A 19487-nucleotide genomic window follows, 5' to 3' on the forward strand; every position below is an offset into this window, starting at 1 on the left:
TCCAAGGAAATCCTACTGTACCATGAAATAGTGCAGCGATAGCAAAAATAGGTACATCACCAACAATACTTCAATAATTGATTTTGTAGGACAGTTACAAACTAAATGTTCAGTTCTTTAGAAATTTTTTGTTCTGGGATGATTGCTCAATCTTCTTATGCTATAGAATTTGCTTTGAAGAAAACAGGAAAAATAATTTAACTAATACCCAGCGTCTGTGCGAAGTACTTTCTTATATCCCAAGCAATATAAAATAAAAACTTTTATGTTCTTAATAGATTGCTGAATTTTATTTCCATATTGTTAATACACAGCAGGTATTTTAAATTCAAATTTACATGCTTGTGCTTGAATATAGAGTTAATATGAAAGGTGCTATAAAATAAAATTGAATTCTATATACTACTGCAATCCATATATACATACACAAATCATCAGTCCAAATTCACATTCCTCTAAAATATTTGTAAATGTTACTCCAAATACACATTTGGTAGATTCATTATTGAATCTTTATCTAAAATTCATCTTCTATAAGCTGTTCAGAATCTTTAGAATTCTTCAACATGTCTTAATAATTGTGTTTGAGTAATGTTTTACATTTATAGGAGTTTTAAAAAGGCAGGTGCAATGTGACATATCAGAAGAAGCAAATTAAACTCTTGTAAAGCACAGCTGGAATGCTAAAAATGTGTATTTGTAATTTAAATATGTGACACCATCACACTGTAAAATCAGTTCATAATTAGAAAACATCTGTTTTTTCCAATATGATGCCTAATAGTATATTTAAATAATTTAGAATGCAATAAGAAAAAAAGTCGAGGAACAATAAGTGATTTATGGACATTTCTTCCCTTTTGTTTAATACCCTTTAGGAGATCATCGGGTAACCTATCATTTGGAACTCCTTTTAGGATAGAGCATAAGCATCAATGATGAAATACATATGCCAAACATATGTGCTGTTATGACCTTATTGTGTCAGTCAAAATAAATAAATAAATAAAACCAGGTTGTGTAGGTGGTGGTGTTAAGAAGGATTTACACGCCATTATTTCATGCTCACCTCACTTTATTTTTTAAATAAAAAGACATTGAAGCAAATACAGGTGGAGTATTTTCACAGGAAATTTATGTGAATGTATTGCAAATATAGTAGAGCCGTTGAGTTGTATGAGTTCTGGAAATATACTTGAGCGGGTAAATAAAATATTGAGTTAAAACTTATCAGGATCAATTCTAGTTTAGCTAATAAAGTTTGAACAAAACCACAATTTCTCAAATGAAGTTAACATGGTAGATTAGCCACACATCTGTCATCAGTGTTCACATAGGAAGGTATTTATATATGTGTGATGAAAACTCAAATGGGTATTTTTATTCTAAGTGAAGTGTGGATGCTGAATAGTCTCTTGGTTTATTGGCAATAACTTGTGTAACTTAAAAAAATTACAATACAAGTAATTGTTTCAGATATGGGCAAACCAAATGTGGCTTTGAAGGTTCTGTTTTTGACATTACTGGCATGTGTCTGGGAAGGTTCTCAAGTCCAGAAATAAATAAATAAAACTAACAACAAAATAAAACATTTGTACTTGTGAGGAAGCTGAGCGAAAGCAGTCAGAAATACAGGTCAAGGGTATCCCTTAAGCTCAGTTACCAGTCTAAAGGAAAGCAGCCAGGCCTGGCTGAGGAACTTTGCTGAGGCAGAGGGGAGGGCACGGGGATAACGCATGGCTGGCTCACCTTTCTATTTTAAATACAGTTTTATCACTTTAATTCTTGGGTTGGGGGTGGGGGTGGAAACTCACTTTTTGCAGGGTTAGAGGGCACAAAGTTAATCTGTTCCCATTTGTATTCATCTACTTGGAATCGCCTTTTATCCACCTTTGCCGCCGCAGCCCACCACTCGCCTTTCATCAGTTTATGCATTGTGCGCCAGGGCAAATAATGACAGAATATCTAGCTAAAGAAGGGGTACTTAATCAGCAATCAAGATTCAATTTGTTTTAATTTTAGCAGGTGTTTGTGAGGTACATTGATGGGAGAGATAATATGTGCTGCTTTCATTAGCTCTCTTGTTTTTGTGCTTGAACATTTAAGAGCCAGATGTTCGGAGGTGAGCTGATCAGAATATTAAGTCTCCAGAGGTTGGTTTCCATAGTGTTTTACATTCCTTTCTTTATCTCCCTCAATTCACCCTGAGCTCCGAGGTGCTAGTGCTGGCAATGACAGACTCCATTTCCACGTCCCGTTCAGCTACAGCTTTAAATGAGTGGCTAATTCTTGGTAGAAATTACTTGCGTTTAATAATCTGTCATTAATTCTTGGACTCCAGGTCAGCCTCGTTTCTCATGCAGAACTCTTTCTGCTGATAACCTATTTTAGAAATCATTTTGTGTAGCAGCTGGTATTTTATCAGGATATTTTCCTGAAGCAAAAACACAGGAATCACATAAGCGACAAAGGTAATAACCCAATCATCTTGTTAAACCAATATCGAAACTTGATCACTGCTCTGTCAGCAACCAATCAAAATAAGACAGCCATGACAGCGTCATCGCAAGAACAGTGACAACAAGGCCACTTGAAATTAGCTTTGCTGAGTTTAAAAGTTACTTTTTTTTCGAGAGGAAGTATGAATATTCCTACATGAAATTATTTTGCAATGTTAATATAAGATGACTGTTTTACAATTTGCAATAAACCATTAATGGGACTTGGAGAATATCTAATCAGTCATTAGGCTTTGTTTTGCAATTTTAACTCAATTGTAACTGAAGTTTGATTTTAATCATTTTACTAGTTAAATTTTGATTAGCTACATATCTTCAAAAAAAAAAATTGGTTTCCCCGGATATTAGGAATGTGGACTTTTCTGCTGGAAAAAAAAAACAAAAAAAAACAAATCTACCAATAAGGAGTTAATTACATTGGCATTGGCAAGAAGATATTTTCTCCCACTATTAATTGTTCTCTGTTTACTTTGATGTTCAAGGATTGTACTGTTTTACAAGCATATTTTCTTAATTGTGTCACCTTGCACCATAAGTATGTCAGAGGGGAAACATTTGCAAGTGATTAGATATGGACCTGTGTGTCACCAAATGTATGAGGTACATACCCTTATAGGATATAATTGTGATCTTTTAATATGCGGCCATTGACCCAGACTTGTTATTATCTATTATAGTTTATAATAATGTATCTCTTTATGATTAAATGATGATGCCCGGCAGAACACTATGATTAGCATTTCAGTTATTTATAGATTATGTCAGAGCAGTAATAAACATAAAATGCTGTTAATGTGTGGCTAATGAAATCTGGACATGAACAAGTTTATGAATTGATATAATTCATTTGAGTGTGCTAACTGAGCTGCTGGTTCTCGTCATAATTCAAAAGCTTAGCAGGGTTCACCGATTAGGTGGTAGACTAATTTGCTACAAAAAGTCAATGGGTTTTCATCGTCTTGGGCCATCATGCCCAGCATGGCTGATTGCATAAGAACTATACAAAGTAATTCTCATAAATATATTTATTAAGCTTAATATGTTTTGTAAGGATAGGACAGACTCCACTATTACACAATATATGTAGAACAAAAATCACAATGTCAATTAGATAGGGAAAAGAAATAATATGCGGGAAAATCATGAAAACCTAGCCAATTCCTTGATTATTAAGAGAGAAAAATACAGGGGTGACTCAGGAGCAAATGTGATGAAGGCTATAAAATGAGTGTGTCTTGACTTCTCTTGGGGTACTCATCACTAAAAATTAAAATTTTGTTCGGGCAGTAACAACCAGAAGTTGTAAGTTCCATATCTCAGGTTCTTTTTGCCAGCTTCCTGTCTATGGCTGAGTTCAAGAAAAGGTATCTGTTTATGTTTGGTTCTACTTAAACTAATATATTTATTGGAAAGTTCTGTTTTTAGAACAACTGTGAAACCATGATTTCTTCTCAGGAAATGCGCTCTGAAGATGTCTTTTAATTTTTCTGAGATCAATCTGTATGATGAGACAGAGGTTACTCACCCTCTGCTTATGGAAAACAAGTTCTGTACTGACAGGAAGCAGTGGCCGATTCCTTGACATTGCCATGCTTGCATAGAATGTTGCATAATGGCCATATCTGATGTCTTTAAAAATAAGTCTGCTTTGATTGTCATAAAGTAAAGAGAAACAATGCATTACTCGAGTTTCCAGCTTCTGTTTGATTGTAAAATATCTGGTTTCTTTGCTGTTTTAGTTTTTTAAATTTATGTACTACTTCCATAATACCAAATCCTGCTTTTTATTATTTCGACAAAATCCCATAGGAAGCAAAAGGAGGACAAAGGAGATGACTGAGGGTGACAGATTTGGGATCAAAAAATAATAACACTGGTATCATTAGTATTATTAAAACCCTATCCACATCGGCAGCTTTCTAACAGTAATGACCAATGCTTTCTACCCATGAAGTTGCCTGTGATGGTATGAGCTATCCCTTGGGATGTGCAGAAAAGTTCAGAAAAGTACCTGGCATGGTGGTGTACACTTGTAATCACAGTACTCGGGAGACTGAGATAAGAGGATCACAGGTTCTTGGCCAACCTCAGCTACTTGTGAGGCTCTCTGCAACTTAGTGAAACCCTGTTTCAAATAAAAGAATAAAAAATGGGGCTGGGGGTGTAGCTTTTAGTAGAATGCCCCTAAATTCAATATCCCAAGTACCACACACACAAAAAAAGTTCAGGGGAGTCCAGCTCTCCCAAGGTGTGTTTTATGGAATATTAGTACCTTTAAGATGCTCTGTTAAAAAAATTTACAATTAACACAGGAAACATTGTATACTCCGCCAAGTACTTCCCCCACTCAAGTAATCTAAAATCAATCTGATTTTTAATCCATACAAAAGGCAAGAAATATTTAAGCGATATAGTAGATAGTTTCATTTGTTTTATGGAGTAAAACTAATCATTATAATTTTCTCAAAGTATATTTATTGCTAAGATTGCAGAAGCTTTAATGCAAGGCACACGGCTTTTACTTGTTGAATACAGTTTGTTTTTGTTACTTATCCTGAAGATATGGCATATGGGTAGGTAAGGTATCTGTGTGTGTGTGTGTGTGTGTGTGTGTGTGTGTGTGTGTGCGTGCGTGCGTGTGTGTGTGTTTAAAAGAGGAAATTGGAAGATGGGGTATTTCTTTCTTTATTGGACAGTTTTATTCACTAGTTTTGTTCTGTACTGAAAGTGTATATTTCTGCAAAATCTTCTGGGGCAGAATGAATAGGCCCCCTCAGAGCTCTGTGAGTGGCAAAACACGGGCTCCTTGGGGCTGGAGGGTGAGAGAGACGAGAAGGTCAGTGTGGCCTGAGAGGGCGCCGGTTATGAGGCTGGACTGGGGCTGAGGCCAGGACCAGGATGGTGTTGGCTGAGCCCGCAGGCAGCCGCCCAGCTCTCACGGTACTTGGTCTGCCCAAAGACCACTTGCTCTTCTTTGCTCTCAGCTTTTCTTCCTCTCTTCCTATGTAAGGAAATTTCTTGTTTTCTGAAACGTTAAGAGAAAAACAAATATCACTGTCTCTGTGCAGATTTCCTGGCTCTCTGTACCCCTGTGATTCTCCTCTACCCTAACTATAGGTGCACTGTTGCCACTGTACTTGTCATGCTGTAGTGTAAGCGTGTTTATCTGCCTGTAAATGTCTTGAGTTTATCAAAAGGAGGGTCTGTGTCCTATTCTGCCTTGTGTGTGTTCAGTGCCTTAGGGGGAAAAAGCCTAGTTAATTCAATTTGCAAGGTGAGTGGGCTGGAGAGAAAGCCAGGCAGAAGGGAGGACATGTAGCAGTAGTGCTCTTCTTAGGCTGTGAGTCCCAGACTTTGGAGAGTGGCTCTATGAAATTACTGGAGCTTTTAAAAATATATATAGGGCTAGATCCAACTCTCAGAGAATCAATTTATTTCAACTGTATATTAACTGCAAGCTTGTATTTGGAAAATAGACCAAAAAAAAAAAAAAAAAAGAACATGAAACAAATAACTCCCTGAGGAATTGAGTACTCTGCTGTAGTCCAGAGGTCTCAAACATTAACTTTAAGGCCCCCTGTCTTAAACTAAGGAAGTGTAGTCCTGACAAGTACTAGAGGGAAACTGCAGTGTGTGTGTGTGTGTGTGTGTGTGTGTGTGTGTGTGTGTGTGTGTCTGGGGAGTAGCTCAGCCATGCCTATCTTTTCCAAAACGTTGAATGTAGTTCCATAAACACAATCATTCTTGTCTTTCACCCTTACACCCCATTGACTTGTCAGCCTTTAAGACAGCTTTTATACCTATGCACACATTTGATTTACACAATATTTAAAATGAATCATGACTTAATAATGTAGCTTGTTTTTAGTTGATAGAGAAATTGGAGAAACCAAGAATCAATAAGAATTTTGGCAGAAGTACACAAAGTAAAAATTTAATTTTAATGGCTCCCTTGATTATAGAGTCTTAGTTTATGGAAAAACAGTCTTAGGTTCTTGGAGTGGAAGAGACTTACCAGCAGTTATAATCCAGGTGTCTGGATGAGGACAAACTACTCCATCATTCAAAATTCTGGTTCAAGGTGGGCGTGATGGCGCACACTTGTAATCCCCGTGCTTGGGAGGCAGAGACAGGAAGATCATGCTGGTTCAAAGCCGGCCTCGCTGGCTTAAGAGACACTGTTTCCAAATTAAAAAAAAAAAAAAAAAGTAGGTCTGGGAGTGTAGCCTGGAGGTAGAAGGGTTTCCAGGAACCCCAGTACCACCAAAATTCTTGTTCAAAAGATACTCTTTGGGCAGCTAATGCTTCTGGGAAGGGCTTCTCAGATTGGGGAAGGAGGGACTGGGTTCTAACAGAACTGTCTCAAAATATGTCATATTATATCATTTTGCATTTGCAGAATAAAATGCTTCCAACTTTTATATTAGTTTCTTTATAACATTGTTTTATTTTTTCTCCTTTAGAAGTGCCTAAGTGTCTTACAAAAGATTTCTATTAAAGGTCTTTTCTATGTAGGTGTGTCTATGAGACTAATCCTTACTGATAGGACATGAATATACCTGACATGTCTCTTCTGGTCTAAGATAGTTAAAAATGGGCTATTTACAGCCTTACTGTCTCTCTGCCTTTTTTCCCCTTTTCCTCCCTTCCCTTTTCCATTGGTCTACTAGAAGTTAAGAACCTTAAATGAATATAGACATCCCAAGTTCCCAAGTTACCTGATAGATAATTATCCAAATCACAAGGGGTTTGTGAGTGGGGGATACTATTTGTTGTACATGTTGCATATTTGTGGGAGGTATGCATGTCAGGGCTTATTTGTTACCACAGTACATATTACTTATCATTAATGATTCAGTGATTCACTGTAGCATAGTTCCTTAAAAAATCAAAATAATTTTGGCTTAATTGTTTTTACCTATAATGCATTTCTAACACAATACTACTAGCCATACCGATGAATTAGATCCAATCAAGCCATAATGAATAGCAATCAATTTTCACATCTGCAAAGATTTGGTTGATAATATGGATTATCAAAGAAATATAAATGGAGTAGTTGTAATCGGGCAAAAACTAATAGCAATGACTTTAATTTCCTCTTCTCCTTCCTCAACATTTTACTAGTAGCTTAATAGCTTCTTGTTTTTATGTTAAGAGGATTACTTGGATAATCTAAGTTAATCTTCAAAATAACCTTGTCAGGTAGGTGATATTATTTTCCTCATTCCATGGAAAAAGAAACTGGAGCCCAAAGAGGTAAATTGCCCAGTGTCACATAGTAGACAAATGGAAAAGCTGAGGTATGAAACCCAAGGAATCTTACTGCCAGCCCCCATATGCGTAATACCTATATCATGTTATATAAGCTAGAGTTTCCTTTAAATGAAGGTCATAATTATAGATTCATAAATGTATGATGAGCACATTGCAATTTAGCCAATATTATAGAAAATATTTTTTCATTTTTGGGGAAAAGAAACTCCAAAGTCAACTCTCTCTGATCTCTGGTTTGGTATCAATCCCAACCCACAAGAAGCACCTCTCCTTGCAACTGCACTATTTTGTACTGATCTTTCCTCAAAAGTTCTAGTTGTTCCTTAAATTCAGACAAGCTAAACATTCAGATCCCCTTCGGGAATCCTATGCCGGAGAAAACACTTCAATATAAAGCATACAAATTGTCTTAAGATCCCCATACCCACCCTTTGAGCTTGGGTGTGCCCCTCCACTCTGCATTCCGGTTATACTGATATAACCTTGCTTTCTATTCTCTTTTGATCACAAACACTTTAGGTCTAGGGTGCTTCACTTCACCAGCTGGGCTGATAATCCAATTGTCTTTGTCACCAAGATTTCTTATTCCTCCTCCCATTCCTTTTCCCATGTACTGAACACTTCCCATGTAGTGAAGTGTTCTTCTCAGATTGCTTTCCTGTCGATTTTTCTGTGCTCTACCAATCACCAGTACAATTGGCATATCAACTGGCGTCCATAATCAAGTCTTCTTTGGTCATATTTCCCTTGGTTGTCAACTGGCAGGCACATTGGAGGTAAGAGGGCCTTTCGCCTGCATTTGTCATTTGCTCACACAATGAGTAGCCAACACAGTCCCTTCAACTGAATGGACTTATTTATTTTTACCATCAACCAGCATGAGAAGAGAGGGAACAACTCAATTCAACAATTGCTTAGTTAGCTTTTGTTAGGCACTGCTTGTGGAGACATAGTGAACCCTCGAGGTTAGAAAAGCCATGATGCAAAATGACTACTGTCAGAAGGACATGGTGGTGCATAACTGTGATCCCAGGAATAGGAGGCTGAGACAGGAAGATTTCAAGTTTAAGTCCAGCCTCAGCAAATTAAAATTCCAAAATTAAAATAGGGCTGGGGGGCTGGGGGTGTAGCTCAGAGATAAAATGCCTCTAGGTTTAACCTCTAGTACAAATATAAAAACAAAACCATAAACAAAAATACCTACTGTCATACAATATGAGAAATAAAACACAAAGCATCCAATATATGGAAAAATCACTTCTGCTTTAGAAAACTAGAAAGGATAAATGACATGGTTTTCACTGTGTTTTATCTCAAGTCTGTCTGTTTCATTTTCTTTTTTTTTGGGGGGGGGAGTCTGGGGATGGAACCCAGGGGCATTTGACCTCCAAGCGACACCCCTAGCCCTGTTTTTTTTTTTTTTATTCTTTATTTTGAAACAGGGTCTCACTAAGTTGCAGAGGGCCTCACTAAGTAACTGAGGCTGTCCACGAACCGTGATCCTCCAGTCTCAGCTTCCCGAATGCTGGAATTACAAACGTGCGCCACCACACCAAGCTCTGTTCCATTTTCAAATACTACCAAAAAACTATACCCAACTCATCCGGACATGGATAGTTTAGTGTTTCCTCTGCATCTGCTAGCGGGACATTCCTTTTGCCCCAGTTGGAACCTATTTATTCTCATAGCCCCTAATGATCTGGTCTGTCATTCATGCAACATTTTTCTTTCAATGTCATTTCATAATGCAAGTGCATTTGCATATATATTTGGATGGACAAATGTCTTAATTTTTCAAAAGCAAACTGAGTGAAATAGTAAAGAGCACATTAAAAAAAAATCATCTGGGCTCATTGCCGTGCCTTTGTGGAGGTGTTTAACATTCTCCTCTCTGCATGTATCTTGGACCCTACGCAGGACTCTCTGAGCATTTGTTCCCTTATCTTCCACATCAGCCTCTGTTCAGTTACCTTTCACTATCATTCACACTACACACATTCTTTTGCAGAAGAACATAAATCTTTTTCCTGTCTCAACAAAAAGGTGGTTGGTGTAATCATGCATCACCAGCTCTAGCCATATTTTGCTGATTCTTTCTTTTCCTTTTTTTTTCTTTTAATTTTAAACTTCTAGAGATTAGTTAGGGCCACATTGTTCCCACAAATATTTTTTCTTTTCCTTTGAAGATATACTACACCTTCTTCCTTTTCATCATAGCGCTAGATGGGGGGAGGATTTGAAATGATTTGTAATTAAACTTATTGCTGGATTGTATAAAATAATCTATCATGAATCACTTGTCAGCAAATTTGACATCTGTAATAAAACTTCATGTTTACATAGCCCTTTTTGTCATCCTAGATCTTTCAATATTCTTAGCAAGGGAACCAAAATAATCATAGCCTCTTTGTCAGTAAATTAGCATAAATGACCTGAATAATTTGAAAACATACACACACTTTAAAACGTCACTGTGGCTGACTCTGTCTTAGCATTTTGATCTTTCTCGGGGATAGGAGAGAAGCCAGTATAGTACCCTTTTCTTGATCCTAATATGAAATTCTGTTTCTGCATATCTAAGTACTTATCTGGCTCAACCCTTTAGAAACCTCACCCACATTTTTATCTTCCTCCCCATTCACCAGCTTCCCCACTCTGTAAAGTTAAAAAGAATTATGAGCATAAGCCCAGAGAATGCTGGGCTCCGGAAGTGTGTGATTTGAAGATGTTGATGATAAGCACAGAGAATTACAACCACTCTCTTTAACTTGAATGCCATGTGTTTTCCTTACCACCCACAAAATCCACTGGCAACTTAGAAGCCTAGTATTTTGCTTGGGTTTCAATCTTACTCTTCTAATATGTTTTAATAGTGTAATCATGTTCAAAATATGAAGAAATTTAATTTTTAAAAACATGTAGCTCATGTGCTTTAAAAAAAATCGACTCAGTTCAGAAATGTTATAACATTTCTATAATCCTACTGTCCGTATGAGACAAAGAGGTCTAACTCGGAGTCTGTAAGGAGATACACTGCCTAAAATACAGGTGAGGTAAGCTTCTTCAGCATCTTTCAGAATACTTGAACTATAGGCAGACTTTGTGTAAACAATATAATCACTTCTTCATTTTATAAAAACTAACCTCTTTCTTTCATCTCAGTTTTATTAAAAGTGAGAGAGAGGATACTGAATTAAATTCACAGTGGTTAAGTCCTGTGGCTTATTTATTCTATGTTCAATTAGTTATTAAAAGACTGCTAATAACTCGTGTCCCGTTTATTCTGTTATTATCAAATGTTGCTTACAGTAAAAGCAGGTATGTGACTCTTAATAAAAATTTTTGAATTAATAAAACATTTTTAAGATTGATCTAAAATTAGGTTGGCCTTAAACTTGGTAATAGCTAAAATATACCATTGTTATAAACAAAGTCAGCCCAGGTGCAATTTAGAGTTGGAGTTTCTCAATAATCATGAAATAATCATGGGCAATACTCAATTTTTTTCTTCTTGCTTCAAAATATAATGAAAATGATCAATATCTATGTAGCAAGCAACTGCTAATGCTTAGGGGTATAGAAAATTGGTGGCTGATCCAATTTCTCTATATAAAAGTTTAGTCGGGCATGGTGGTACACACTTGTAATCCCAGCATTCGGGAGGCTGAGACCAGAGGATTGCGGTTCACGGACAGCCTCAGCTACTTAGTGAGGCCCTCTGGAACTTAGTGAGACCATGTTTCAAAACAAAGAATAAAAAGTAGGACAGGGGGTGTAGCCCAGAGGTCAAATGCCTCTGGGTTCCATCTCCAGACCCTCAAAAAAAAAGTTTAAAAGTAAGCCAGACATAGTGGTACACACTTGTCATTTCAGAACTTATGAGACTGGGACAGGATCACAGTTTGAGGACAGCCTCAGCAATGTAGCAAGATTCTCAGCAACCTATCAAGACCATGTTTCAAACCAAAATAATAAAAAAGTAAAATAAAAGGACTGGGCGTGGAATTTGGAGGTAGAACACCTCTGAGATCATTCCCTAAGACTACACAAAAAAGAAAAGAGTTTACAATTTATTTAGAGAGAATATTCAGAGCATGTACCATTCTTAGCTGGTATAACCAAGAATGATTTAGTGTAAACGAATCAGAAAAGATATTCTGGAGGAGGTAGACTATGAACAATGTGATCTGGTCCAGGAGGAAAGGTAGGGACAAAATATTCCAAAGTAGAGTAGAGGGGAACAGATGGGTGAACCAGGGCTGCAAAGAGGATAAAGGAAAGCGTGTAAATGTTGAGCATCATGGCTATGAAAATGGTGGGAAAAACTCTGGGATAAAAGTCAGACGTGTATTTAAAGTGTCTGCTTATGACATTCTGCTTCATCCATAAAATTGGGAATAATTGTGCCCACTTTTCATGCCTCATATAGCAGTTAGTACTAAAGAAAATAATACTTACGAAAGTGCCCTATAATAACAAATCCCAGTATTACTGCACTTCTCATCATCCTTATATATGTGTATGTGGCAAAAATGGAGGCCTATGAAGACCATCACTCGTAGAGAGGACTTAAGACATGTTTCAGGAGATAGAATTAAGCCACAGGGAAAATTATGAAGTCCAATAGAACTTAGAAATATTTCCTGATATTGTGATATGTGGTAATGGGGAAGAGTCAGTGGTGAAGAAGACAGATATGGGCCCTTTCCTCCCAAGAAGATCATAAGCTCATATGATCTTCTGCCCAGAACCCTGTCCTGATGACAAACCTACAAAATCCTACTCACGATCATATATTACTTACCGTTCTCAAAAATAATGTATTAAATTATGGCTTGTTGAAGACTAAACAATAATATTGGAAAAAATGACTCTTAAGTAACTTAAAACAGCCAGGTTCACGGGATAGTAATAATATTTTTTCTGAGCAAGTAACATAATAAAAATGGTATCTGAGGAATATTTGATTTTTTTAGGGGGTGTTCAATATATTGAATATGGAAGCAGTCAATATACTGAATGCTTCCTCAGTATCTGTGGGCTACTTCGTACAACCCAGGCTTTCCCAACTAGCAGAGCCCTGCTAATAATTCTGGCAAATGGGCAGTGAGCAGACATGTTTCACTACCACTGTTGCAAGTTGAAGGATGATTTTCCTTGGTTGTGGCAATCTTGGAGGTCTGGAATTGGGATGGAAAATGCCAAAGTGGAAACAACTGGACAGCAGGTGGAACTCCAGCAGATGATGTGAGCATGACGTAGACTCTTTTGACATAAACCATTTCATATTCTGACTCTTTACAAGGAGATAGGTTAGTGGCATGAGACCTGCAGCATGTCTAGGAATAATGCAGGAATATTATCCTAGGGATGAGATGAAATAGCCACAGAGCTTGGAAATTCCTTGAGTACTCTGTTCATCGCTTCGTCTTGGCATCATGTCATTCTTGTCCATCTCTCACAATTAGGAGAAGTCTGTAGATTGAAAAACCAATAAAATCGCATGTTTTGTTACTTTTTCAAGATTACATACAAAAAAAAAATAAAAACAAAGCAAACAAACTGAGGATCAAGTTCCAGGAATGATAGTTTGAGCTTCAAGTTACATTTACCGAAGGGAAACATAATGCTAGATAATCTCCGCACTGGAATTTTTCTACTGCAAGCCCCTCACGTCCAAACTATCTTCTGATGATAGAGAAGGCCAGGAATGACTCTAACGTCTACTGCCCCGTCCTTTGGGCTTTGTTTACTCTTCTCAATGAAGAGAGGCATTCCAGTCATTCCCAGCAGCCCTTTTCTTGTTGATATATTGAAGCCATAGAAGAGTTAGTGAGCTTTAGCCTCTGGAGCTGAAAACATTTTATCAGGAAACAATTTCAGCAATTGACTTTTATCTGGTCATATTACTTATACCTTGTTATGTCTCAAGGGCCCTGTAATTAAAGCAGGTGGTGTCCTTTTGCATGAGCTATGTGGCAACTGTAGCGATCTTCATAAGTTACAGCAGGGAACCCTAATGACTCATAGATTCAGTAATTATAATAAAGCTGATATGAGTGTTTGGCAAGAAAGAATATTCAAATGGTCACATATATCCAAAAGTGTTGAGCTCACCAGATATTCCCTAACTGGAATAGGAAGAATTTATCCAAAATTACAAAGATTCCTTTCCTTCTTCTTTCCCCCTTCCTTCTCTTCTTCCTTCTCTCTGCTTCTGTCTGTTTCTCTTTCCCCCATCTATAAATAAACCAAAAAAGAATTCTAATTTATATCTTTTTTTCAATATTGAATGTAATAAGAGAACTTTTTGCTATTTTCACAGTTGATATTCAAGTGACCCAAAATTGTTTTGCTGGCAGTTTTGGGCTACTAGTTAAGTCCTAATTGGGTGAGGAGCATACTCCACAACTCTTGAAGGTCACAGAAAGGTAAAGATAACTGAGGAAAAAGAAAGAAACTGGTGAGGTGAATGAGAAGAGGCTAACAAGAAATGTGTGAGAAAGAGTACACAAAGGAATTACCAAGAGTAATAGAATAGTGCTTTTTATTTTGAGGCAAAAGGGGAAGGGGATAAAAAAGACCTTTCATTGAATGCATGCATGTACTGCAAAGGTCATTCAACTTAAAGAATACCCATTGTTATCACTGTGCGTAATGCTTTTATTTACTTTCTATGAAGAACATAAAACAATCCTCTCTAATTATTCTGTAACAAGAAAATGTAGTAGATGATAGTCGTTTGGTCCTCTCTGCTGTATGAGCGATATCTGTGCATGCCGCTCCCAGCTCAAGCTTCTCTCAGCTTCCATATTTGGGGATTTCTCTAAAGCTTTAGCTGTTCAGAACTTGAAGTTGCTTAGGTGCATCTTCAAAACAGGGGAATTGTAAACTGTCAAGACCAAGACAACTGACGGTTGTAAACTGGATTGGATGGTACACTGTAGGGTACCATTCTCAGGTTTGTTTCTACTTAGCCCCTAAGGAACTTAGAATGAAGGAGTCTCAGGTGTCCACAATGGGAACCAGCTAAGAACTCACCCTTAGTTGCTTTCTTTCCTACCCTAACACATTTTTCCTGCATCTTCACTTCTGGGGTCCTATCCAAATAACCTTAGTTCACCAAGTCCTTGTCTCAGGTTTTTTTGTTTGTTTGTTTTCTTTTGGTGGGATTCAAATGAAGATATACAATTTCTATCATAAAATGTTTTACAAAAGCATCTCCTCTGTTACTTTTATCCAATTTTTAAATGTTTTGGAATAAGTTGGATGGGAATATGCTCACAAAGACACAGAACTAATAAAATGGAATCAGAATTATGGGACATCTTCTTTCCCTCTCTGATTTTTCTTTTTTTCCTTTTTTATTGGGCAGGCTAGATGCTTATAGTGCTCTCAGGGTTATTATCAGAAGTGCTAATTGGTTAGCACATTACACAGTTTATAATAGCATTACAGGGGGAAAATGCTAAAAGTAATGCATTATTTTTATTCCCTTTTCCTCAGCCCCCACAACTATTGAGAACCGTTTAACCTCTAAGTTATTAAGGAATTTTTTTTCTTTAGAGATGACAATGGCTGATGATTTCTATGTCCTTAGGGCAAGGGTAAATCTTGGTGTGCAGCCTGAACTAAACAGATAAATATAATTATTATTTCTGTATATTTGATGATGAAAGGGTTTCAGACTCCACAGACTGATCTTTCTGTCGCCAACTGTGTACTGCCGAAATTTTGATTAAAGGCTCACTGAAGTAGTTTATCAGTATTTGTTTGGTTTCAGGAAGTAAAATATGTGAGCTCAATATGAATGACAGACTACATCCATCGAGAGCATTTGTTTCATCAGCCTGGGAAACTCAAAATCCTTGCTGCGGATAATGTATGAGGGAGATATTTTCCCTTTCCAGATTTGCATGAGCTCAATAGTCCCCTGATTCCAGACATATTATGTTCTGTGGTAGCTTCCTTGCCTCCATCTTCTTTCTGCACATACGAATCTGCTGGAATACAGACATCATTTAAAAAATAATTTAAACCCTCTAAATTCCCCTGTCTGGAAAGTGTTCATACAATTTGTAACAGAGAAGCTTAAAGTGCTGCTAAAGAAAGCCAAAATATTTTGCTGACTTTTTGAAAGGATTATTTCTAGGCAAGGGGGGAAGAACTGATCTTTACAAAAAGTGGAAGAAAGAATTGGAGAGACAAGTTCTGATTTTTATGTGATTCCTTAAAATAGTTGAAATGCTAAATAGGTGAAGGATATATATTGTGGAATGGCCCCTCCTTTTTTTTTTAGCTAAAAGAAACTATTCAGGGGCACTATAATTAATCTGATTCTTTCTCTGTATGTCTGAAAGAAGGAGAGAGGTGAGGGGAGAAGAAAGGGAAGAGAAAAAAGAGAGGGACAGAAGGAAAAGGGGAGAGATAAAGGGAAAAGAAAGCAAAAGAAAAGAGAACAGACACTCACAACTTGCTGTGTGTGGGGCGGTTGGGGGAACAAACAGCACAAACAAAACCATCAAGTCAGCATTCCCAGAAGTCACTCAGTGATTGCAAAGTGGTGATTTTATGTTTAGTACCTGTGCCCTTGCCCCTAAATTGAAAGCATTAATAAATACAAATAAACTTTTGATAAGTCTGTGTATGAAATTGAGGTATTTATCCTAATCAAGTCTTTTAACCTGAGAATTTTGAATCTTTTCATGTTATCCTTATTCTCATGAACCCAGAGCCTCAGCCATTTTCTATGTACACGCCATGTATACAAGTGATTACAAAACAAAACAGACATCAAAGAGGGATGCCTCCATTTCTTTTTGTGGTGCAAAGCAGAAAGAAGCAAAGATATTCACCATCTATTGTAACTTTGGTGGTTTTCTAAATTGCCGGCAGTACATCAACTTCTTTGTTCAGACCTTTTAAATAACACAAACAGACAACATGCAGAACAGTTAAAGCAAAGTCTGACAGTGTCTTTTCAGCTGATGGGACTTGGGGTAAAAAAATAGTAATAAAAAGCAAATTACACAATGTGAATTAGAAAGAAAATGACTATTCCTACCTTTTAGATTCTTGGTTTTTGGTATATTTGCAATCTGATCTTTCTATTTTGAAATGGTGCCTGTCTTTTTTATTTCCTATTATTTTCTTTCTTGCTTTCATTTTTAAAAAATCCTTCAGCCCCTTGTATGTATGGTATAAGAACATAGCGAGGTATATGATAGGTGCTACAGTTATTTTGAAAATGTGTATGATTTGGCAAAAGTAGTGTATAATGATTTGAGCCCATTGTGTATGTCTGTGTTTGGACACTTCTTTAAAAGTGAATTTTTGATCTAATGGACCATAATCACTTCTACTGCACATACCTCTTGGAGGCTGAATTATTGGGCTTCTGCTGCAGTGATGGTTTATTGGGTAACGAATAGCTTGATTGCACTAAGGCCAAAGTTGTGGATGGCCCAATGTACATGTTAGCTGCCAACAAATCTGCCTATAGTCTTATCGCACATAATTACCAGAGTAAATAGGCTGATGGTGAAGTCAGGGATTCCCTTTGGGAATGTGTGTATGCTGTGCCTGTTCTACTTTTGAAGGCCTTCTCTTTTTTCTTTTTCATTAGAATATGGCATCCGTTCTGAGAGGTGGGTGCAGCCAGCTTGCTTGTTCAGTGAGGACCCTGGGCCTTAGTATTCTTTGAGTGGATCATGTGGCTGTGAGGTTGGGGCTTCCCCTGTCTGCTGGGCAGCTGCTTCTTCCCCACAGACTCTATAAATCAGGTAATGATCCAAGGGGTTTGGCAAGGGGCTAAAGAAAAAAGGGACTATTACGTTATTTCAGTGTTAGCAATGTTCAAGTTGCATTCTAATTTGAAATTAACTGAAAGCAGAGAGTAATGTTGAGGAGACCAATTCATAATTCTGTTTAAAAGTGTTGGTTTTAGAAATGTAGGTGACAGAGGTCTGCATGGCAGCCACTGGTATGGAACTACTGAGAGTACAATACTGTCTTCTGAAGTGTTTTTCAGGAAATGGTCACAATTGTGTATTTCTTGAAATAATTTTCATTAAAAACAATGACAGTAACAAGGTTTCAAAACTGAATTTGTTCTTGAGGAATAAAGTTCAGGTCTTTCAGAATGTCCTAAAATGTGACCTTATTAGAGTTAATAAATATAAAATTTCTGAAGTTTTCTCTTTCTAAAGGCAGGAAAGACATCATTCTCATTTTGCCTCTTTATTCTCACTAACAAGATTTTATCTCAAATATGTTTTGTGCAATTGGAAGTTAAATTTGTATTGATGTATTAGTGTGTACAAGGTACTTAGCTTCATATTGCTGTGTATAAGTAAGATTTTATTCCTGCTGTGTTAGTTTTTGGTTGCTGTATTAAGAAAGTATTACAGATTTAGCAGCTTCAAACAATATCCATTTAATAGCTCACATTCTATAGGCCAGAAACCTAGCTCCATGTGACTGAGTTTTCTGCTCTGCTTTGGGTTCCACAAAAGTAAAATCAAGGTGTCAGTTGAGCTGTGTTCTAGCCAAGAGGCACTGGGACAGAATTCACTTCCAAGGTCCTGGGCAGAATTCAGTTATTTGCTGTTGTTGGCTCTCTTGTAAGCGGCTACTCATAGCTTTTACAAGCTTCTAACTGCCTTGCTATATAGCGCCTTCTATTTCAAACCAACAATAGAAAACTTCTCCTTCATCCTCCCTTGGACTTGGATTCTTTGATTACCTTTCCTTTTTTCAATTTATTTTTATTGGTGCATTGTAATCATACATCACATTGGAATACAAGACTTGAGAGGATATACAAGCACACATCATCCAATTAGCCCTCATCCAGTCCCCATCCCATTCCCTCCCCCTCCCTCGATCCACTTGTTTGGTGATTAACTTTGATACATTTGTTTATGTACCTCCTGCTTTTTAAAGAGGCTTCATCCTCCCTTATTCCATACCCCCTGATTGGTCACCTTAATTGCTTCACTATAGGGCCCTTTCTATAGCTCGACCACTTCCTCTTGCCCCTTTCCTCCTATTTTTTGCTGATGAGGGGAAGCATCTGGTTTTAATTTTCTGCGATATTTCTCTGTGCATGCTGCGTTGTTGTGGCCTGGCTACCCGGTGGACTGATCCAGACCTCACTGGCTCAAGCAGCGGCCTTGCCTCGTGGGAAGCCCCGATTCTGGTCTTGCTGGCCGCGACACTGGCCTAACCCCTCAGCTGGCTCCGATCCCAGCCTCAGAGGCCCCAGCACCGGCCTTCCTCACAGCAGGCTCCGATGCTAGCCTATGGCCCCGGCATCGGCCTAACCCCTCGGCAGGCTCCGACCCAGGCCTCAGAGGCCTCCGTAGCAGCCTTGCTTCACGGAAGGCTCCGATGCCGGCCGCTGGCCCCGGCACTGGCCTAACCCCTCAGCAGGCTCCGATCCCGACCTCAGAGGCCTCAATAGTGGCCTCGACTCACGGAAGGCTCTGGTGCCGGCCGCTGGTCCCTGCACCGGCCTAACCCCTCAGCAGGCTCTGGTCCCAGCCTCAGAGGCCCCAGCACTGGCCTTGCCTCACGGCAGGCTCTGATTCAGGCCACGCTGGCCCTAGCACTGGCTTGACCCCTCGACAGGCTCCGATCCCGGCCTCGGAGGCCCTAGCACTGGCCTTGCCTCATGGCAGGCTCCGATCC

Source organism: Muscardinus avellanarius, assembly GCF_963383645.1.
Source record: "Muscardinus avellanarius genome assembly, chromosome: 15".
NCBI classification, from domain to species: Eukaryota; Metazoa; Chordata; class Mammalia; order Rodentia; family Gliridae; genus Muscardinus; species Muscardinus avellanarius.